Below are 23,284 nucleotides of genomic sequence, written 5' to 3'. Positions count from 1 at the left end.
CAACCCTGAGTGTCAGCGGCCGTTGGGCAGGCAGGCGGGCAGTGTCTCTTATTCCATGCTGATGGCAGGGACCCCACATGTCTCTGTTTTACACATCAGGGTGCTCTCTGATGATCCTGTTTTGAAAAACTGTTCTGGGTTGTAAAAACATTTGAAAGCAACAATCCCCACATACAAAACTGAACTCTTAATAGCGCTGGTGGACACCCCAGACCTGGCTCTTATCCCAGCTCCCCATCTGAGCCGGCACCCCAACCCTCCTGGTCCTCCAAACAAAATCCTAGGGGTCCTCCTCACCACACACCCCTTCCCCACCCACCTGCATGCCTCAGTGACCACCAAGCCTGGCGCCCTCCCGGACTCCCCATACACCCTGCACTGCCCTCCAGCTCTGCTGACGTCACTCCAGCCGCCTCTCCTTCCTCCATCCTCCGTGCTGCAGCCAGGGCCATGTTTTCAGAATGCCAGTCCCATCAGCCCACCTCCGCAGCCTCTCACTGCTGCTAGCACAGGCGGCAAAGCCCCGACTTTCTGGACCCACTCAGCTCTCTAACAATACAAATCACAGCTAACGCCAAGAACCCTGGTGATGGGCTGGTCACAGTGCTCCGCGCTGGACATGAATCCACTCATTTGGGCCTGAAAGCAACTCTGTGAAGCAGGGGCCAGCCTCACCTACACTCCACAGATGAGATCCTGGAGACACAAAGGGTTATGAAGCTTCCAGCTGGGACGCAGCAGAGCCGGGTCCCGAACCCAGGTAGGCTAGCTCCTTGAGCTGCATGCAGGAGCTCCAATGCCCCCATTATGAATGCTCTTTGAACACAGGCTCTGTCATCCGTGCACTCTGTGATGTCAGGCAAGGTTCCTGGGCTCTGGGAGCTGAAGTTTTCTCTTCTGTGACATGGAGCTAACACCCATAGCCTTGGATAGTCACTGCCAGGGTGACATGAAGTCCTCACAACAGCTCCTGGCACCTGCCAAGTGCTCAAGCCAATGTTAACTTGCTCCCTGGCTTGCATTCTGTTTTGTGGAGGGAATTAAACAAAAATCACTCTCAAAGGAAGAGAGTGCCACTGCCAAGACCCTTTACCTCCTCCTGACCCACGAGCTAGGTCTCTGTGCATTGCCCCAAGGAAGGAGGAGACTGCCCAGAACAGGCCTCCTGTAGAAGTACACCCCACCGAAGCCCCCAAAGCCCACAGCTGCCCACTGCCACCCCCACAACAGCCTTGCTAAGTCATATTTGCAAGAACTCTGGATCCAGCCCAGAGAGAAAATGTCAGTCACATTGCTTTTTATCACATTGAGAGAAACAAGAACAAGATGTCACCAAAAAGACAGGTGCATTTCCCTGTCCAAAGACAACTCAGAACCTTCTCACTTGGAAAGAAAGCTGCCTGAGAGTGGATTCAGTTCACTTCAGACTATCCAGAGTGGGTTGGGTCCTTACTGCCAACAAGACCTGGGCTGGACCTGGATTCTAATCCCCAGCCTGTGCATATGGCTTCACAAATTATATAGACGATGATGATGATGATGATGATGATGATGATGTGGTGGTGGTGATGATGGTGACAATGATGATGGTAGTAACAATGGTGGTGATGGTGTTGATGGTGATAGTGTTGATGGTGATGGTAATAATGATGGTGGTGATGATGGTGGTGGTGGTGATGGTATCGATAGTGATGGTGACGGTAGTAATGATGGCAGTGACGGTGATGATGGTGGTGGTGGTGGTAGTGATAATGATGATGGTAGTAATATAGGTTGTGATGGTGATGATGGTGATGATAGTGATGGTGTTGATGACGGTTATAGTGACAGTGATGGTGATGGTAGAAATGATAGTGAAGATAATGGTGAGAGTGGTGATAGTAATGATGGTGGTGGTGGTGATAGTATTGATGGTGATGGTAGTAATAATGGCAGTGATGGTGGTGGTGGTAATGATGATAATGATTATGGTAATGATAGTAATGATGGTGGTGATGATAGTAGTAATGGTGGTGGTGGTGTTGATGGTGATGGTTATGGTGATGGTGATGGTTATGATGGTGATGGTGATGATGATGATGATGTATGATGGTAGTAATGATGGTGGTGGTAGTGATGATGTTAATGATGGTTATGGTGATGGTGATTGTTATGATGGTGATGGTGATGATGATGGTAGTAATGATGGTTATGGTGATGGTGATAATGATAGTAGTAGGATGGCAGTCATTGTAATGGTGGTGATGATTGCAGTAATGATGATGATGGTAATGTTGGTGGTGGTGATGGTGATGATGATAGTAATAGTAGTAGTAATGATGGTAGTAATGGTAGTAATGATGGTAGAGGTGGTGATGGTGATGGTAATAGTGATGACGGTAGTAATGATGGTGATGTTAGTGGTAATGATGGTGATGGGATGATGGTAATAGTCCTGGTAGTAATGACGGTGGAGGTGCTGATGGTGGTGATGGTGGTGATGATGGTGGTAGTGCTGGTGTTAATGATGGTGGAGATGGTGGTGATAGTGCTGGTGGTAATGATGGTGGAGATGGTGATGGTGGTGATGGTGGTGATGGTGGTGATAGTGCTGGTGGTAATGACGGTGGAGATGGTGATGGTAGTCATGGTAGCGCTGCCCACACCCTGCCATAGGCAAAGTCAGCCTCCCTGGTCAGGTTCCCCCTGGAACTGCAGCTTTCCAGGGGCACGGCCCTCTTCCTGGGGCCTAGGCCTCCAGCACAAACACATTTGTCTAGAAGCCTAGGCACTGGTCCAATGGCCAGATAGGTGTTGAGCACATAACACCAGCTCAGTGAGTGCCTAGCAATGGATTCGTCTTGAAAAGCCAAATACAGCAGAAAGTGCTGGCGACAACTTTTCCAGGGCTTGAGATCAGGGCCTGAGATCCTCCACTAGGTAGGTAAAATTATCTGCCTGGAAGAGGCATGAGGGTGAGGTAGGATGTGGCGTGTAAGGACTCTATTATGTAGGGATGCCTGATTCTTAGCAAGCCTTGAAGCTCGTCTAAGAAAACACCAGGGATCCTTATGTCACCTGGCTTAGGCATTCAGAGGGTGACTGGCAGCTATGGATATTTGGGATACGAGTTTGTTCCACCTCAAATCCCATCTTGCCATCTTGTTCTCTCATAGCCGCCTGCCTTTGCACAGGCTGTTCCCTAGGCCCTTCCACGGTCTCTCCCTGGATCAAGATCACAGAGCCCATCTCAGAGGCAAGGACAAATTCACACTTCCTGGCCCCAAGTTTGCTGTCCTTTGTCCCCACCACTTTACTCCACCTTTCAAACATGAGAATAGATTGTCAAAACCAAGAGAAGTGAGCATGCACCCTCCTGGGGTAGGACCCCCCCACCACCACCCTCCCCGCGTCCTCCCTCCCACCACTTCTCGCTGTGCTCTGTGCTCTGCTCTGTGCCTGCCCAGGGCCACACTCAGAAGATTCTCTGAGCACCTGGAGGGCCTGGAGGCTGCTTTAGCCTTGCCCAGCATTAGCATTCCACCTGCGTTGGTTGTTTCTTTCCTTCCTTAGCCACTGTGTGAAGGTCAGTTTAATAAAAGCCTTACAGCTGCCTGCAGTGGGGTCCCCCAGCCCTCCCCGGGGCCCCCACACCCCTTCTCTCCCTGTGGGCGTCTCACCTGCTGGAGTGTTGGAGTCAGGCAAGCAGGCTCTATTTTTTCCCTTTATAAAAGAGTGTTATTCACCATCACTGACTCCCAGGGATTATGATAACAGAGGCAGGGGGCCTGCAGCTGCTATTATAGTGTCCAGCCCATGTCGAGTGGCCCAGCATGAGGAGCCCAGATCCTCTCTCTCCCGGCGGCTGCACTGAGGCCAGGGCTGCCAAGTCGTGCTCCCAAGGAGGAGCTGCTAATTTGGGCAACAGCTGTAGGCGTTCACTTTCCAAGGCGTATGCTGACACCAAATCAGATCTCACTGCCTTGCCCCTCTCCTTCTTGTCAAGGGATGACATTAATGGGGGAAGCAGCATCAGGGACACAGGCTCATTTTCAAAGTCATTGCCTTGACAATATTTCCACCAGGAGTGTCATGCACAATCATCATTGAAAAATCCACTTGGCATCTATGTGGCACAATTAGGCATAATGAAGTTACCTCCAAATTACGTATTTTGTTAACTAAATAATGAAGCTACTGACAGGGCCTACGTGGGGAAGACAGGGAAGTGGTGGAGGATGAGGCTGCCGTGCAGAGCTTGATAAAAACGCTAAGGAGAAAGGAACAGAAGAGGTTCCTCAAAGCAGCATGGCTGTCACAGAAGCTCCAGGGAGCTTCAAATTGCAAGAGGATGGAGAAGCCTGATGCAAGGGCCACAGGGGAAGAGGCAGGCGAGCCCAGCATGGCCAAGACTTGTGGTCCTGCCTCCAAAGGGGAGTAAAAAGATGCATGAAGAAGGGACTGGGTGGGCTGGGCAGTAGCTGTAATCCCAGCACTTTAGGAGGCGGAGGCAGGAGCATCACTTGAGCTCAGGAGTTCGAGACCAGCTTTGGCAATATGGTGAAACACCGTCTCTATAAAAAATACAAAAATTAGCCGAGTGTGGTGGTATGTGCCTGTGGTCCCAGCTACTAGGGAGGCTGAGGTGGAAGGATTGCTTGAGCCTGCGAGGTTGAAGCAACAGTGAGCCATAATCGTACCACTGCACTCCAGCCTGGGAGACAGAAAGAGACCCTGTCTCAAAGAAAAAAAAAAAAAAGGGACTGGGAGGGTATTTAGGGAAGTAGCACAGTGCAGGATGCCACAGAACCTGGACTGGGACTCAGAAGGGCAGCAGCAAGAGCCACAGCCTCAGGGAGAGCCATCCCAGGACAGAATGGCTCACAGGGGCCCAAGCTCCAGTCATGGGAGGTAGGACCTGCCGGGATGTGGCAAAGGACCACCAGGATGAACAGCAGTGTTTCATGTCAGGCGGGGTTGGGACTCCTTCCCTCCCACCGTCCTCCTGTGAAATTTGGGGTATGTCACTTCACCACTCTGAGTCTCAGTTTCTTTATCTGCAAAATGGAAAGAATCCTTCTTCAACAATAACATGATATGATTACGAAGACTGTATAAGAGAATGCAGAAAGAAAAACTGCCTGGTATTCTGTGGGGCACAGAGTAGGCAGATCAATGATGTTTAATATTAGATCAATGATGGCAACATTAAGAAGATAATTATCTGCCTCAGGGGCCTTCGTTAAAACAATAAAATACTATAAGGATTCATTAAAATAATGCGTGTAATTGTTTTAGGGCATGACTGCAACCGGGCAAGCTCTCAGAACGACAGCGACTGTGACCTCTACTACTCTGCTGTGATTATTACCATGGGGTTCCTTTCCCAGTGAAGAGCAACAGGAGACCCTCCCTTGCCCCAGGCTGCCCTCCTCACTTGTCCCTGGGCCACTTCCTGCAGTGCCAGCTGCTTGAGATCACCCTCTCGAGATCCGAAGGGCTGCCTTTTAGCGGCCCGTCTGTATTCTTCAGGTTAAAGGGCTATTTACTTTCAATCCTGTTGACCTGATTTTAATCCCAGCTACATTAATGCCTACAGCCACAGAATGGAATACATTCAGCAGAAAAATAAATTCACTCTCGCAGAATGATGCTCTGACAGCAGCAGGCAAAGGTCAAAGACAGAATGCATTGGCTGCCCGCTGCCGGGATCTCGGGAGCGAATCGTTGGAAGCTCCACGGGGCCTCTGGATGCGGGGTGCAGACAAGGAAGTCGGCCCGGGGATTTTTAGGTCCTGCCACGGCTTCTGCTTACACAAAGTCAATTAAACAAACAGCAGCTCCCCTGAGCACATTTCCTGAATGACTTTTCCTAAAAATAAATTACTTGGGTCAGGCACGGTGGCTCATGTCTGTAATTTCAGCACTTTGGGAGGCAAAGGTGGGAGGATCACTTGAGACCAGGAGTTTGAGACCAGGAGTTTGAGACCAGTCTGGGCAACATGGTGAAACCCTGTCTCTACAATAAGTAAAAAAATTAGCTGGGTATGGTGGTATGCACCTGTGGTCCAAGCTACTCTGGAGGCTGAGGTCAGAGGATCACTTGAGCCCGGGAGGTGAAGGCTGCAGTGCACTGAGATCACGCCACTGCACTCCAGCCTGGCCAACAGAGTGAGACCTTGTCTCAAACAACAACAATAAAAGCAAAAAAACAAAAAACAGAAAATCATGAACAGAGTTGTAGAGCCTGGCGTTTGTGGGCGCCAGCAATTGTTGAGTAAAATGAGGTTGTGACGTGTGCTTGCAACAGGGGACTCTGCAACGGGCCACCTCAAGTCTGAGCTTTTGACTCCCCGATTCCTCATCCTCACCCTGGGACCAGATGTGTTGTTGTGATTAATAATCACAACAGCCGACTGAGTACTTGCCATGTATCCCGTGCAGTTCAGTGCTCACCAAGGATCGTCTCATGTTAGCCCCATCATCATCCCATGAGTGGGAATTCCGTGGACTTCATCAACGAAGCAATGGAGCCTCCTGGAGGTCCTGGCTGGAGGTCACCTGCTAGGTCATGGGACAGACCCTAGAGCCTGCGTCTTCAACTGGGGTCCCAAATGTCACCAACAGTAATACATCAAGGGACAGGGAGACACCACAGGCGAGGTGTCCGGGACTCAGGCCAGCCGATGGAGGCTGCAGAAGACGCTGTCTGACCAGGCTGGGCCTTTAAATACTAAAGCCCAGACTGTGAAGCCAAAGATCCCACTTTGTAAAAGGTGGTAAATGTGATAGATTGAATTGTGTCCCCACCAAACTCATACATTGAATCCTAACCCCTGGTGACTCAGAATGGGATTGCATGTGGGAGACACTGCTTTTTCAAAGCAGAGATGAGGCTGTGAGGGCAAACCTTGATCTGGTCTGACTGGGGTTCTTATAAGAAGAGCATTTTAGGACACAGACATGTACAGAGGGATGACCCTGTCAGGACACAGTGAGGAGATGGCATCTGCAAGCCAAGGAGAGAGGCTTCAGGGGAAACCAACCCTGCTGACCCCTCGATCTTAGACTTCCAGCCTCCAGAACTGTGAAACAGCCAGTTTCTGTTGTTTAAGCACCACATCTGTGGGACTTGGTTATGGCAGCCCTGGCAGCCTAACATGCGTGTCTGAAGCCCTGTGTGAGCCTAACAAGCAGCACTGTAGTCTGGGTTCAGCCTGTAGGTCCTGGAGCTCAAACACGCCACTCAACTTGTCTGAATCTCAGATACGCACCCCTGCAAAGCTGACGACATCTACCTTGTAGGATTGTGGCAGAGGTATCACGATGAAAAAGGCATCTGCTTTATTTTGTGTACTTCTGTGCATTTCCAAAATGTTCTGCAGTGAGTACCTACTGTCTGTATTTCCATAAAATAAGCATCAAGCCCAATGTCTGGCACGTGGCAGGCACTTGGTAAATGCATTTTACATGCTAACAGTGTAACTTACAAGAAAGATGCAATAGTTAGGAATAAGCTGTCACCAAATTAACACAGCATCAGCATTCATTAAACAGAAACTGGTATAGATGCAGGAAGAAATAGAAGGGCGTTTGTAGTGGAATCCTTTAATTTCTTGCTCTCAAGTCTTAACAGATGAAGAAAAGAGAAAACAGGTAAAGACCCAAAAGACCTAAACAATATTATTTATTTTTATTTTTTATTATTGTTATTATTATTATTATTATTATTTTTTAGATGGAGTCTCACTCTGTCACCCAGGCTGGAGTGCAGTGGCACGATCTCGGCTCACTGCAATCTCCGTCTCCTGGGTTCAAGCCATTCTCCTGCCTCAGCCTCCCATGTAGCTGGGACTACAGGCGCCCACCACCACGCCCGGCTAATTTTTTGTATGTTTAGTAGAGACGGGGTTTCACCGTGTTAGCCAGGATGGTCTCCATCTCCTGACCTCGTGATCCGCCCGCCTCGGCCTCCCAAAGTGCTGGGATTCCAGGCGTGAGCCACCGCGCCCAGCCAACAATGTTATTAAAATCACAGCTGCTCAGCTGAGGACAGTGGCTCATCCCTGTAATCCCAGCACTTTGGGAGGCCCAGGTGGGAGGATCGCTTGAGGCCAGGAGTCTGAGACCAGCCTAGGTGACAGAGCAAGACTCTTTCTCTTTTTTTTTTTTTGAGGACAGTCTTGCTCTGTCACCCAGGCTGGAATGCAGTGGCACCATCTTGGCTCACTGCAATCTCCCCCTCCTGGGTTCAAGCAATTCTCTTGCCTCAGCCTCCCGAGTAGCTGGGACTACAGGCACATGCCACCACACTTGGCTAGTTTTTGCATTTTTAGTAGAGGTGAGTTTCGCCATGTTGTCCAGGTTGGTCTTAAACCCCTAACCTCAGATGATCCACCTGCCTTGGCCTCCCAAAGTGCTGGGATTACAGCCATTGCGCCCAGCCAAAAAAATTTTTTTGATTAGCCGAGCGTTGTGGTGTGTGCCTGTAGTCCCAGCTATTCAGGAGGTTTGGGTAGAAGGATCACTTGAGCCCAGGAGTTTGAGACTACAGTGAGCTATGATGACATCACTGCACTCCAGCCTGGGTGACAGAGTGAAACCCTGTCTCTAAAACAAATAAATAAGCATAAAAAATAAAAACATAGTGCTAATCTATAACTGAAAGCAAAACAAACCATCTTTTCTATTGCCCATGGGACATTCCCCAGAATCGCTCAGGAAGAAAATCTCAATGCATTCCAAAAACTGTATTGAGAAAAATTAATTTCACTGTTTTCAAGCTGATCCCCACACTCAGCAGATGGTCAGATTGAGATCCACATCTGTGACGTAAATAGAAACGCTACTTAGAGGACACGAGTCATGCATGGTGGGTCAAAGGTGCAACACTTCAAGAGATGAAAGTTAGACTGTGAGTCACCATCCGGGACGGGAATGCATCCAGCTACAGGAGCTCCTGGGCACGTGGGCCTGGCAAGCTTGGTACCTGCACATCCCAATTTCCTCTACTGTGAAATGGAACAATTATCATCATCATCACAGGAATGCCAGCCTCTCAGGAGGGTGACTTTGGGAACTAACGCTAACCTCTCTGAGCCTCAATTTCTGCACCAATAAAATAAGGTTAATGGTATCACTGACAGCAGCCTAGGAGGCTACTGTTAGGATCAGTGATCACGCAAGCAAGTGCCTGGCATGCAGCAGGTGCCCTGCAAATGTCCATCAGCGGCCCCTCTTCTTAACCAGGTTAAACCAGTTGCCTCTTCACCCACACTACGGGCCTGCACTCTGGGCAGCTCTGAAATCACACTGGTGTTAGGAAACATTCATTCTCTGTGCCCTTTCCTGTGAAAACAGATTCCACATCCATGAGACCGGGTGTATTATCTTCTCTCCAGCCCTTCTTGGAAACCTGAGCCGGTGCGCTCCTCTCCTTGGAATGGGGGCGGGTACACAAATATTTTCAGGAGGAAGCATGCACAGAGGTGCAGACCCCAGAGGCCCACCTGCAAATGGCCTCAAACCAGAGGAACCACGTTCCTCTGCTCCTTTTCATTTGAACCATGTTTAGACAGAATCTGCTGCTTTCAGACTGGAGTGTGCACAGAAGCCCCCACCCACCCCAAAGACAGGGCAGGATGGGGAGAAGGCCTGAGGCCCTCAGGGATTGAAATGAGAAATCTCCACCCACCCCAGCATCCACTCCCCGGCCAGGCCCCAAGTGGGTGAGTGTGTAGCAGGCATCACGCCAAAATGAAACCTCTCCTTTCAACCAAGAAAGGTATTTGACTTCTCTCCATTTCCCCCAATAGAGCTTGTATTATCTCACGTAATCTTCCTAAAAGCCTGGGCCTCTGACAGGTTAAATCACCTTGAAAGGGCAGAATTATCACTCAATTAGCACTGTTGAAGATTAGCAATTATTACCGCGTGAACTGCATAATCAACGCCTCCTGAAACTTAGTCCATTGGCAGACGCCTCCATCCCCACAGCTCCAGCAGCCAGGCTGCTCCACCAGCATGGGGACCTGTAGGCCAATGTTCCCACAGTCTCAGACAAACTGCTGGTGCCTACGAGTCTGTTATCTATTCTCTCCCTTCATTAGAAAAAATCCAAATTCTCATAGCTGGGATTAGGAATCACTGGTCATGTTGATCTGCTCATATTTCATATTTTTTATTGGATTTTTTTCAAATAAAGGAGCAAAGGTCGAGCGCTGGAGGCAGAGTTGAGCTGGTCCCTCCCGAGTCCGCGGGACAGGCATCAGAGACACACGGCTGGAGATACCCGAGCTGTACACCCAAGGTCACAGGTGGAAGAGGAAGCGTGGCTGCACCGTCTGGGCCCAGCAAGGGCTCCAGCCAGACACCAGGCCACAGTGAGCGGGGAAGGAGACAGGGTTCAAGGCCAGCTCCAGCCCCTCCCTGCAGCCCACTATCCCCAGCTCTGCAGTGAGCCTTCCCTGCTCTGCTCATTGGGAAGGCTGGATGAGAAAAGGGGAGATAAAAGGTCTGGCCGAGCACTCAGCATGTGTTTCTGCAGAGTAAGTGGCTGGCCAGTCACCCCAGGACAACCCTGGCCCCAGCCAGCAGGTCAGGCCTGGAGCCCTCTCCAGAGATCCGGGGATCATTCATTCATCAACGTGTTCATTCATTCAACAAACAGTCACCAGGCGCCAGGTGCCCTGTGAGGCTCTGGAGACGTGGCTTTGAACAGGACAGCCAGGCTCCCTGCCCTTATGAAGCCTATGTTACAGCACACAGAGAGGGGCTGCTGCGGACTGGATGTCAGTGTCCCCTGACCCAAATCCACATGTTGAAGTCCTAATTCCTAGCGTAATGGTATTTGGACGTGAGGGCTTTGTGGGGTGAGTGGGTACAGAAGCAGTCACGAGGGTGGGGGCCTCACAGTGGATTTGTGCCCTCATAAGTGGAGGAAGAGCTCAATCTGTCTCTCTCTCTCTCCGTGTGCACACACTAAGCCAACACCATGTGAGGATATGGTGAGAAGACAGCCATCTGCAAGCCAGGAAATAGAGCCCTCACCAGAAACCAGAAACCCAACCAGAGCCTTGACCTTGGACTTCCCAGTCCGAAACACATGTCTGTTGTTGAAGCCCTCTGTCTGTGATACTCTGTTACAGCAGCTGAGGCAAACTAATGCAGGGGCCGAGTCAGAAAACGAACCAAATAAGGCAGCAAAATGCATACTGCATCTGGTGGTGAGAAGTCGCAGGGACAAATACAGCTGAGAAGGGGGAACCGTCCTGGGTGAGTGGCCCCGAGGGCTGGGGGCAGGAGAAAGAGCCTCTCTGACGGGTGATCATTGAGACCTGCAGGGAGGATCCAGTCATGTGAAGATGGGGAACAGTGCTCCAAACAGCTGGTGCAAAGGCCCTGGGGCAGCAACAAGCATGGGCATCTCAAAGGACAGAAAGAGGGCCAGAGTGGCTGCAGCCGAGAAACCCAGGGGAGGGTGGAGGGAAGGGAGGACAGAAGGCAGGTGGAACATTGCAGGATTCCAGCCAAGGAAGCTTTGCCTCCTGCCAGAGGGCCTGCCGTCAGTCAGGAAGCCCCACGGCCCTTGATTTCTGGATTTCACTCAGAAAAGCAGCGCAGCACATTTGGAAGCAAAGAAATCCTGTGCGTTCCACAGAGGCGCTTCCTGTTCCTTGGGCTCACAGCAAGACGGCGTTTCCCAGCACCGCTGAAGTCAAGTTCACGTTTTCGCCATTTACCCGAGGCTCCACGCACTCTGGGGGCCCAGACCCTGGGCTCCAAAGCTGCCATCAACTCAGTCTTTGGCTTCCTTGTTGTAAACCTCCTCAGCCCTCCACGCTGTCTCCCTCCCACCCATACAGGGGAAGTGAAGGACTCTGAGGTTCCTGGGGATGGCAGAGCCACATAGCGAAGGCACCTGGGGCCCTGCGTCACCACCTGCAGGAGATCCACCCACCAGGACCCTCCACTCTGACTGACTGCATCAACGAAAATAAGTAAATATTTATAGCATAAGCCATTAACTTTGGGGGGATTTTTGTTGCAGCAGTTAGTCTCCTCTGACAAATACAGGTTGTGTATCAAAAGTATTTGTCTAAAGAGGTTCTAAGATTATCTCAAGCCAGAGAGATCTGTGCGATGGTGGGGCAGGCTGGGGTGCCATAAACCCAGAAGGGCACAGAGGGGTTAGGCTAAAATCAGACGGAGAAGAAGAGGGGAGAGTGAAGGGGACCCTCTCGCTGGTGCTGGTGCCTGGGCTCCAGATCATGGGGGCAGAGTGGGGATTCAGGCCCAGTTTCCTCCCAGCGAGCCCGGGGTTCCTTCCACAAATCCAGAATTATGCAAACAAAAGAACAACACATTATTAGCTGGACCGACATACAGAACAGATTGGGTGTTGTCAGTAAAATGTGGGGTTGTTTTTTTTTCTGTGTATGTATGTGTTTTTCTATCACTTGATACTGTTTGGAAACAAAAGATGAGATCAGGATAAACAAAATATTGATGAAAGCCACCTAATGTTTTATGAAATATAAGAAGTGCTGAATATCCTCACGGATAAACCTTCCTTATCATGTAAAAGGGTACACCCATGGGGTGGTCAAGAAATCACGTCAAGTCTGGGTTTCACTTACTTTGGGGTTCAGATTTTCAGTGCAGAGCCCCAGAGCTCCTCGTGCTGTGGTGACCAGGCCCCCAGTTTCAGAGATGCCCCCTGTGCTGCTCTCCTCTCTCTCTCCCTCTCCCCTTCTCACTTTTCCACCCCACAGTAGCAGAGCTCTCTTAGTTATTAGTGCCCTTCCCCACTTTGGTTTGCAGAAGCTCCCAGATGACCTCTGGTGCCTTTGCAGAGGTGACAAGAAGAGAAATCCCGAAAGAGGACACGAGCGCAGAGATGTGTGGGCCTTAGCTGGGGCTGCACAGTGGCCCTGAGCAGGGCTGGGACTCACCCCAATCTCCTGAATCCTATGCTGGTGCTTACCCCGGCACATCGCTGTCTCTCTGGGAGCCAGAAGGCAGCGCTGGGCAGGTCCTCTTGCCTTACCATGGGGTGATACTTCCAAGGTGAGTGCTCACATTGAGGTGAGTGTGTCCTGTCCTCCTACTGGACCCTCTCTCTGCCCTGGCCTTTCCCCGGGGGATGTTGGACCAGGACAGGCTAAGCAGAAACCAGGGACTCTTTTCAAGGTCATTGCAATGCCCCAGGGTGGGGCCCATGCAGAGAACAAAACAGAAGAAAGAGACCTCAACTCATGCTCGCAACATGGCACAAAGCCAGTGCGGAGAACTGTTCTTATATTTCAGAGAGAGAGAGAGAGAGAGAGAGAAGTGGTGCCGGTAAAGGCGGTGCACACTTCTCGGGCTGCCAGTAGGGAACAGGGAGGGGCTTCTTGCCAGGAAGCTGTGATTGGCATCCTTGAGTTTTAAATATTTATCTGATGAAATCATTACACTTTCCCAAGGAGACCTTCACCAGTGCTGGGCTTCCCCGCTGATGAAAAATTCATCACCGAAAGTCCTGCTAAAATAACATAAGGGTCAGACTTAAACTGCTCAAACCCCTGTCTAGTTCCATCAGTCCCACCCTAGCCAGCCAGCCCCTAGGCTCCCTGACAAACACGACCCAGAAGAGCCATAAAGCAGTCAGGGCTGCCTTCCCAAAGCCATCCGGGGCCATCCTTTCACCTGTGACACTGAAGCAAAGAGAGCACAGCTCAGGGCAGGAGGCCCAGGGAACAGATTGGAGGTACACACTCACACCCATCTTCTGCTCCAGAGTCCACAGTGATTTACTGAGCATCTACTAAGTGCCAGGCCTCGTGCTGGGCCACGGACTGTCATCGCAGAGCCCCACTGCCAGGCCCTGCAGACCCTTCGCACAGGGACCCACACACCAGGCTGAGCCTCCTACCTCTGAGTGCCTGTCTGCTTCTAACCCTAGGCTCAGCTTGGAACCAAGTGCCCCTAGTAGCTGACTATGGGTCCCATGTGGAGCCATGGCTGGAAGTGAATTTCCTCTGGGCCCTGAGAGAAGCCCTGCCAGCCCACTTGGGTCCCAGCATCCTGGGGACCTGCCATGAGACACCTCCACTTTTTTGCCTTAGTGCTCACCGGCACCTCCCACACCACCTCTGCAGGGATGGCCCTGCCCTCGCTGGCAGTCACTCTCTGGGCCCCCAGATTTTGGCCCCCACCTCTGGTGGCTGACTCCATCCTCCTCTACGCCCTCCCAGTGAGAACCATTGCCAGGCACAGTCCCTGTGTCACAGAGCTGGGTGATGACCTCTAGAACCAGGGAGACAGGACCTCAGACACAGCCTCAGATTGAGCAAGAGGCCTCATCTCTCTGAGCCTCCGTTTCCTAATCTGGTACATTGTGATTTCTCCCCACCCTTGCCCAGGGTGTTGGGAGGCTCCAAGGAACCATGGTTATAAGATTCAGCCACCTACGTGGGGATCAGACTCATATGTACCCCCGGATGACAAAGGCCATGACTTCACCAAAGTTTTCTTTCTGAAACACGGTCCCTGGCCCATAAGAACGTGCCGCCTCTCCCTCCCTGTTGACAGCTCCAAAGACTCCCCTTCCTGCCATTACAACTGCAGCAGGTGTGAGGCTGTGAGGTGTCCTCTGAGGATGCGGTGCCAAGTGAGCTCACTAAGTGAGCACGCAACGTGGAGCCTGGAGCCCGAGCAGATGTGCCCAGCGCTGCCTTCCACTCCCAGCTTCAGAGACCGCCAGATACCTGCTGAGAGGTCAGCCCACTGGCTTTCTCCACCAGGACTAAGCCTAAGGAAGATCTCCTGCAACACACACCCAACCCCAGCTCACAATTTGAGAGACAGCAAGACGCAGGGGTAAGCTCCAAAATGGCATCCAGGAGATTGGGGTGAGTCCTAACACTGCCCAAAGCCACTGTGTAGCACTGGTTAAGGCCCACACACCTCTGAGCTCATGTCCTCATTGTACAACTGAATGACTGAACTAGGTCATTGCCTCATTCATTCATTCATTCATTCATTCAAACTTGAATGTGTTGGAAACCTACAATATGCCAGGCACCTCAGTTCTCAGTACTGAGAGATAAAGGAGACCCAGCCCAAGCTCTGGAAGCTTCACAATCCCATGAGGAAGGCAGAGCTGCAGAGAACACTTCACAGTTTAGAGGGATGAAAATTCTGAAAGATGGATACACAGAGGCTTCTGTGAGCCAGAAGAAGCAACTAACCCCACCTGACTTGTCCATCACCGCATACCAGCACCTACACAGAGCAAGTATTGGGTGGGTGGTCGGACAGATAAATGGATTAATGGATTAAGGGGTAGATGGGTAAGTGGTGGATGGATAGATGGACAGGAGAGGGAGTAGGCAAATAGATGGGTGATTGAATGGATAGATGAGTGGCTGAGTAGGTAGATGGAGAGTAGATAGTTGGGTAGACAAGTGGGTGAATGGATGGGGGATGAATGGATTGATGAGTGGGGGTAGATAGGTGAATGGGTAGATGATGGATGAATGGATGATGATGGATAGGTGGATGGATGATAAATGGGTGGGTGGATGAGTGCATGGATTGGGGAGAGAGAGAGGAATAGATGGGAAGATGGATGGGTAGAAGATGGAGAATGGATGGATGGATGGATGGATGGATGGATGGATGGATGGATGGATGGAAGGAAGAGAGGGAGAGGAAGGGATAGGAGGAAGGACAAGGGCCTCTGATCTTTCAGAGGAGCATGAACTGTCCTCTCTTCAGTGTCCTTATAAAAGCTCACTCAAGCCAGCAAGGGCCTGATCCAGAGAACCGTTATCCAGAAACCATTTAACAAGAGAGACAGAAGGACAGAGGTAAGCCAAGGACAGAAAGAAAGGAGAGAAGGATGTGATGAGAAGAGACAGAGGAAGACAGTGTGAAGACCCTGTCAGGCAGACAGAGCAGAGTTGGAAGGAGAGCAGAGAACAGGCAAGCACCAGCCATGGGGGTGGGGAGAGGAGGGAGAAAGGCTAAGGCAGGGGTCGGGATGAACACGAAGGGAGCTATAACACCCGCTGTGACAAGGTTCCGTTGTGAGCAGGTCTCTGTTCTGCCGCTTTATGAAGATGTGTCAGTAAACAGCAGATGTGAAGTCCCTGTGCTCACAATCACACTGCGGTGACAGTGACTCGGGTAGCAGAAGGCCAGGGGCTTCCACCAGCCAATGGGCAAGGGGCTGAGGGGTAAGTGGGGGCGTGCAGCCTGTGTTGGTCACCCTTGCAGCCTGGTCCGTGGAGCAGGGCAAGCACGGTAGCCATGAGCACAGCGGAAAAATATGGGCAGCCTGATTTGTAAATGCCAGCTTTCGACACCCCGACCCCAACCACGTGTGCCCCAGGGAGCCCATTCCTTCCCTCGTCCTAACCCTAGACAGCAGCACAGGGAAGAGAAGATGAAGCTGTGTGGGCCCCTGTGTCCCAAGCAGCCACGAAGAGTGGACACAGATGAAGGGGACCCGCCCTGGTGTGCTCCAAAGTGAGCCGGACTCTCCAGGGAGGCTGGAGCCGGCATCAGCAATCAATAGCAGTGAATACCTAGACAATGCAAAAAGCAGTGTGGCCAACAGCATGTTCATTAATAAAGCCCAAGAGAAGGGCTGTCAAGTGGTATCAGTGAAAATCTCTCAAGCCCACCCTCCCACAGACCTGGTCACCGCCCAGGTGCACATCTCCCATCTTGACTGTCCGGACCCACCACCTGCTGGGAGTCCTGGCCTTCAGGGTCATGCCTGCCAATCCACTGGATCCCCCCAGCAGCCAGCGCACCCCATCACGCTAGGTGCCAGGAACTGCGAACTGCAGGACCAGCCATGCTGTCCTTTGGGAGTGTCTCATCTAGCAGGATTTTGGACATCAAAGGTCAAAATTCCTAAGCAGTGCACCCGAAGCCCTCCCCAGGGCCAGTTATCTATGTATTGCTAAGTTCTGTTCCACACTGGCTTTCAAAATTGTAATATTTGATGATTTAACATCGTTCATAATGGGAGGTGGCCAGATTGACTTGAACTGTAGCCCCACTCTGGAACTCTGACATTGTCTCCTCATTGTGGATGCTGCAAATAACATTGCTGCAAACACCTGCCTATGGGGAGTGCTTTCCTGGTTGGAAGGACAGATTACCTTAAGACATTCGCAGAGTGGGTTCCGCAGCCACGGGGTGGGTTGTGCTTCTTAAAACAAGAGTTGTGTCCATTTACAACACTGGCAGAAAAATGCATGAAAATACCCTTTTCACCAGACTTCGGCTAGCATTGGACACTACCTTTTGTTCATGGCTCTTTTTTATGAATGTCCCAGATATTTCTCGGTGACAACTGGGGCCAGGGATGAAACAGAATCCTAACTGATTCCTGGGGACTGAAATTGTCCAGTGGTGGGAGAAACAGGAGAACAGCAGATCAGTGTCTGCTGGGAACACCAAACACTTGGGAGGGTTGTTTCATCCCCTTGTTTGGAAATGCAGCTCGAGGGGCATTATGTCCAGTTAGAGTGAAGGTCATGGTTGAGCCGTAAAGAAACGACAGAGCGTTCAGTCCAACGGTTCTCCGGCCCATGCACTGATACCCAGCAAGGAACGCCAACAAAAGGCCAGGCCTGGGTCTCCGCAGCACCCCGGGCACTGGTGTGGCCCAAAAGCCACCCACTGGGTGAACCTCACGTCCCTCTGGCTTGAGGTCTGCTCACTTTGTCCAAGCCCTCACTGCGTGGCCAAGGACACGCCACAGCGGGGTAGGCAGGGGGGCCCATCTCCTTGCTCTGCTTGACTGCTCCTTCTACCACTTTGCCCAGCCCCCAGCTCAGCCAGGCCCCCGCCCTCTGACCCTGTGACCTCCTGGGCCTCCCTAGGGCCTGGGGATAAAGTCAAGGGTCTCACTCTGCAGCCTGGCACAGGACGCCTAGCCCACACCCACCCCACTGGCCCTGTGCTCCAGTGGCAGCCCCCGGAAGCCCCCACACCTTGACTCAGCAAGATGTTTACAATGAGAATGCTGAGACATCTGCAGGACTGACCCACAGCCATCCAGAATCATCACTGGGGCAGAGGGGCCCTCCGCTCCCCATGGTAAGAGTGGGCAGGGCATGAGTGTTGCAATGAGACAGACTGGAGTTCCAACCCCAGCCATGCTGCCCCTGGCCCCCAGCTTCCTCGTAGACACAGCGCCCACCCCAAACCTTGCTACGACGAGGAAGTATGCTAACATATTGCAAGCACTAAGCTCGGTGACTGGCATATGAGGTAGGTGTGCAGTTAAGTTGAATTCCCCCTTGGTAGCTGTCAATCAACGTCAAATAAGTGCATGGAAGACGGGGGGTGGGGGAGGGGGTATCTCCATCTTTTCTGTCTGTAACCAAGGAGAATGCTGCTATCATGTTCCAAATGTGTTTCCAACAAGGTGAGGCCGCTCATATGATGGGTCGCTTTCCAACAGCAAAAAGGTAGAAAACATAGTCATTAAAAATATAAGATTCGGCCGGGTACAATGGCTCACGCCTGTAATCCCTGCACTTTGGGAGACCGAGGTGGGTGGATCACCTGAGGTCAGGAGTTCAAGACCAGCCCGACCAACATGGTGAAACCCCCATCTCTATTAAAAATACAAATATTAGCCCGACATGGTGGTGCATGCCTATAATCCCAGCTACTTGTGAGGCTGAGGCAGGAGAATTGCTTGAACCCGGGAGGCGGAGGTTGCAGCAAGCCGAGATCGTGCCACTGCACTCCAACCTGGGCAACAAGAGTGAAACTCCGTCTCAAAAAAAAAAACCACAAGATTGGAATTTGTTCCTAATGAGCCACATGGTCTTAGCCAGGGCGCTTACCATCCTCAAACCTCAGTTTCATCATCTGTAAAGTGGAGGCTGATGACAGTAGCTGGGCAATTGTGGGGGAGCAAGTGAACGAATGCATGCCACAAGAAACAGCCTCTAAGTTGAGTGCTTATGTCCCAGTGTCCGATGCAACATAAGCACTCAAGAAATCACAGTTGTTTTTATCATTCTTCAAGTTCACAGAACAGTTTCCTCGCACGATATACTTTCTCTGACTGAACTCTAATTTCATAATCCTTGCGAGAAAGCTGGCAGTGCTGGAAGAATGAAGTGCCCGAAGGACATAGAGTTAATGGTGAGTAATTTCCCCAGGAATTCCGAAAGGGCGACCCAGGGAGAAATTCACAGGATGACGTGTCTCACATCGGCTCCTCCCGCTCCTTGGCCCGACGCAAGGGACTCTCTTAATTAACTCTGTCTTTACTGCTAATCTTAGTAAATCATTAGACAAGATTATCCTCAGAAATCATCCTCAATTTCGTTCATCAAAATTGTGGTTGCCTCTGCCTGTTCATTTCATGTGATTCACAGAAAGGTGTCCTTTTGAACTAGCATGGTTTGTGGGTATTAATCGCAAGTCTATTAGTGCAGACACTGTAATAATGAATTGAAATTTACATTGTGTGCAATCTTATTAATTGTGCGATCATATCAAGTCTGACAGTTTTAATGCATTACTAAGGGAAAATAGTCTAATACATGACATTAAAGATGTCATCAAGGTTAATTTGCCTTAAAATGTAGTAACTACAGAAATTTTCCCCTTTCCTTTGAGATATTGTGGTTTAAACACATGGTGTTTTAATCTGGGAGGAAAGTGTCCACACAAATCCACAGAATCAGAATGGTATCCCTCACCTCTCTGGGGAGAAGGGAGGAGTGGAGATAGGTGTGGGATTTGGAACCACTTAGGTGAGTTTTTCAGCTCTACCACTTAAGTGCTGTGTGATCTTGAACAAACTGCTTAGCCTCCCTGGGTCTCACTCGAGTTCTTTGTCTGCAAGGAGCTATGGGAGTCCCTACATCTTGCTGGGTTGTCACGAGGCTGAAACAGGCATATAGAGGGCCCAGCAGAATGCCTGGCACACAGTAGGTGCTTTTTATTCTTAGTCACTGATATGTCCTTGACATCCAGCACGAGGCGTGGCCCATGGGAAGTCCATCATAAATTGATCCAGGGTTGCCAAGGAGAATGCTTGCAGAGAAACAGGTGGACAATATCAACATATGAGCCAATGCCAGATCCAATCCAAAGAGAAGGTAGGACTGGCACAGGTGCCCCACCTGAGACAGGTGACCCTGTGTGGTCCCAAACACGAAGGCCTGAAGGAGCTGCCTGACAGCTTCCCTCGGGTAAAGGCATTGTCCTAACGCAATTATGTTCAGAAATCCTGATATGGCACCTAGGTGGGCTGGGTCATAGCCATCCTCAAGCACTAAATTTTTTAAATAACCACTATTAATATAATTCATAGATATGACCTTATTCTTCATCCAACCAGCAAATATTTACAGGGCACCTACTACTATGTATGTATGGTCTTTGTGTTAGGTGCTGACCATAAAGAGTTGAACAGGCTTGACATGCTCCCTGAACTCATGAAATTTTCAAACAATTATAATACAGTTCGATGAATGTTATGATGGACACTAAGACACCCTGGGAACTCATGGTACAAGAAACTAGCATTGTCTGACATCCGGGAAGACTGCTTTAAGTGAGACTGAAGAAAGAGAAGGAAGATCAATCCTTCGGGAAGATATAACAAGTACAAATATATATGCACCTAACAACACAGCCCTAAAGAACATGAAGGAAAATGGACAGAATTGAAAAGAGAAAAGACAATTCTACACCTGCAGTTGAAGATTCCAGTGTCCTACTCTCAATAATTGTTAGAGCAAGTAGGTGGAAGATCAGCAGCTCTTGTCTTGAGCAACATTATCAACTGACTTAACCTAATTGACATTTACAAAATACTCCACCCAATAACAACAGAGTACACATTATTTTCAAGTGTACGTAAAACGTTCTCCTGGATAGATCACATGCTAGGCTATAAAACAAGTCTCAATAAATATTAAAGGGTTGGAATCATGCTAAATATGTCCCTGATCATAATGGAGCCAAATTGGAAATCAATAACAGAAAGAAATTTGGGAAAGTCTCAAATATTTGAAAAATAAACAAAAGATTTCCAAATAATCCATGGCTCAAAGAAGAAATCACTAAGGAAATTAGAAAATATCTTAAACTGAATAAAACTGAAACACAACGTATCATAATGCAGCTAAAGCAGTGCGAAGGGGGGGATTTATAGCTTTAAATGCTGGTATTAAAAAGGAAGAAAAACCTAACATCAATTATCTAAGCTCCACCTCAAGCAGCTAGAAAAAGAAAAATAAACCCGGAGTAAGTAGAAGGAAGGAAATCATAAAGATCAGAGCAGAAATAAATGAAATAGATGACAGAAAAATAAATGGAACCAAGAGTTGGTTCTTTGAGAAAATCAACAGAAATGGGAGACCTCTTGGCTAGACTGAGCATGAAGGAGGAGAAGAAGTTGGCCAGAGACAAGATGGCAGATGAGGAAGAAAGTGTTCTAAGGGGAGGTACTCACCGGAGGGAAAACTCAGAGACAAGAGAGGACAGGGGACACAGAGGCACTCCAGAAACTGGAGCATGGATTTGGGGAGAGAGGGCGGCAGGAAGAAAGAAGGGTTGCCAAAGATCTTGTGAGCTTTGCTGATGTGCTGGGTTCCACCCCAGGAGCATTAAGCCATCACTAGAATATTGTAAGCACAAAAGAGATACTATGATCTAAGGTTTTAAAGGTCATTGCATCTCACAGATGGGAAAGGGAGGCTTGGAGAGGTCCTAGGGCTTGTCTATGGTGACGCAGCTAGCCAGCAGCATTGCTGGACTCATACTCAGCTATTATCATCAAAATAGCGTGGAAGAGCACTGGGGGGAAGCCAGGAGACCCCCAAGTTACTGCCCCTCACTGAGGACCATGACCTCATTTGCAAACTGATGGAACCATTTGTAAAACTCCTACAATCCCTTCTAACAACGGCATGAAGGATTCTAAACAAAGAGACAAGTTAAGGTCCTTCAGCTGTCCTGAAGTCATACCTAATGTGCACTTTCTGTGCTCAATATTGGTCTTACAAGTTCAGCACTGCTCAGTCTGTCTTGTGCCCCAACGTTAAGAGGTTTTAAGATTTAATAGCAGACACCGAGAAGACATAAATAACACAGTCGTTGCTCTCTGGAACAAGTTTCTACCACTCCAAAGTTTTTCTTTGAAAATTGGGGTCCAGCAGAGTACGAGTGACATTTTCATCACAAGGTAAAATCCCCACCCTTCCCCCTCTAATCCATCCAAGTCCCTGGGAGGAAACTTGTGGCAAACAGCCTACCCTTCCAGCCAGCTGCAGGAGGGACAACAGGCCAAGGCTCCCCAGGTCTCACTGGTGAGTCAAAAGCAGCCTGAAGGGGCCTGGAGAATGAGACTGGGGTCTGGGTGGCCCCCAGAGCTGCAGGGCACAGCCAAAAGCTTCCAAACTCCCCCTCCGATCCATCGTGCTCCTCACACAGACTTCTGGCCATGTTGCCTGCTGTTTTCGAGGATAAACAGTGAGTCAGTATACGGGGGAATCAGGGGTGAGGTGAAGGAGGTGGTTTATTCGCTTTCCCATTTAGGCCTCCGTCCCCAAAACCAACCCATTCACCCAGCTTCCCATCCAGCACGGTGCTTCCTCTTCCCCTCCTGCCCCAGCGTGGGAGGACTCGGCTGGTCCCAGGTATGTTTCTGCCCCTCACCTCAGTGTCCCCTCTCTGCTCAAACTGCCCTGTCCTCTCCCACGCAAGAAAACTCCCCACTGCCCTACCCGCCTTCCTGAATTCCCAGCCCCTGATGGGGACGCACATTGCCCTCCAGTGGGTCTCACTACGGCTGTTCTGTGGATCCAGGTGATGAAGGAGCTGAGCAGAGGCTGCAAGGAAACAGCACACAGACCCGGCACTCCGTCCATCCGTCTCCCTTCCCGCCAGCAGTGAAGGCCTGGGTGCTGGGCAGGGTGCCTGGTTTCCTGTCATTTCTGGAAGGTTCCATGGGATAAGCTAGTCCCGGCTCCTGGGGACCTGTGACCCTCCTCATCTGGACAACTGCTCAGCGTCTGCAAAGAAGGCTCCATGACATGGGACTCAGCGGATGAGGACCCCACTGAGACCTTCCATCCCAGACCCTGTACTGGGGGCATGGTGGGGGCTAATGGCACTGCTTGATAGTTCATTAAGTCAAAGGACAGCAGACATGTGCACCTTTAGGTGTGTAGGCAGAGCAGGGTGTCAGTTTCCACGTCCACACTGCACCCACCCCATACCTCCATGTCAGTATTCACTTGCAGGCCAAGGAGAAAGGACATCTTGG

This window comes from Mandrillus leucophaeus, unplaced genomic scaffold (assembly GCF_000951045.1).
Source record: "Mandrillus leucophaeus isolate KB7577 unplaced genomic scaffold, Mleu.le_1.0 Scaffold68, whole genome shotgun sequence".
In the NCBI taxonomy this organism is placed as follows: domain Eukaryota; kingdom Metazoa; phylum Chordata; class Mammalia; order Primates; family Cercopithecidae; genus Mandrillus; species Mandrillus leucophaeus.
Note: the sequence above shows the minus strand (reverse complement) of the source record.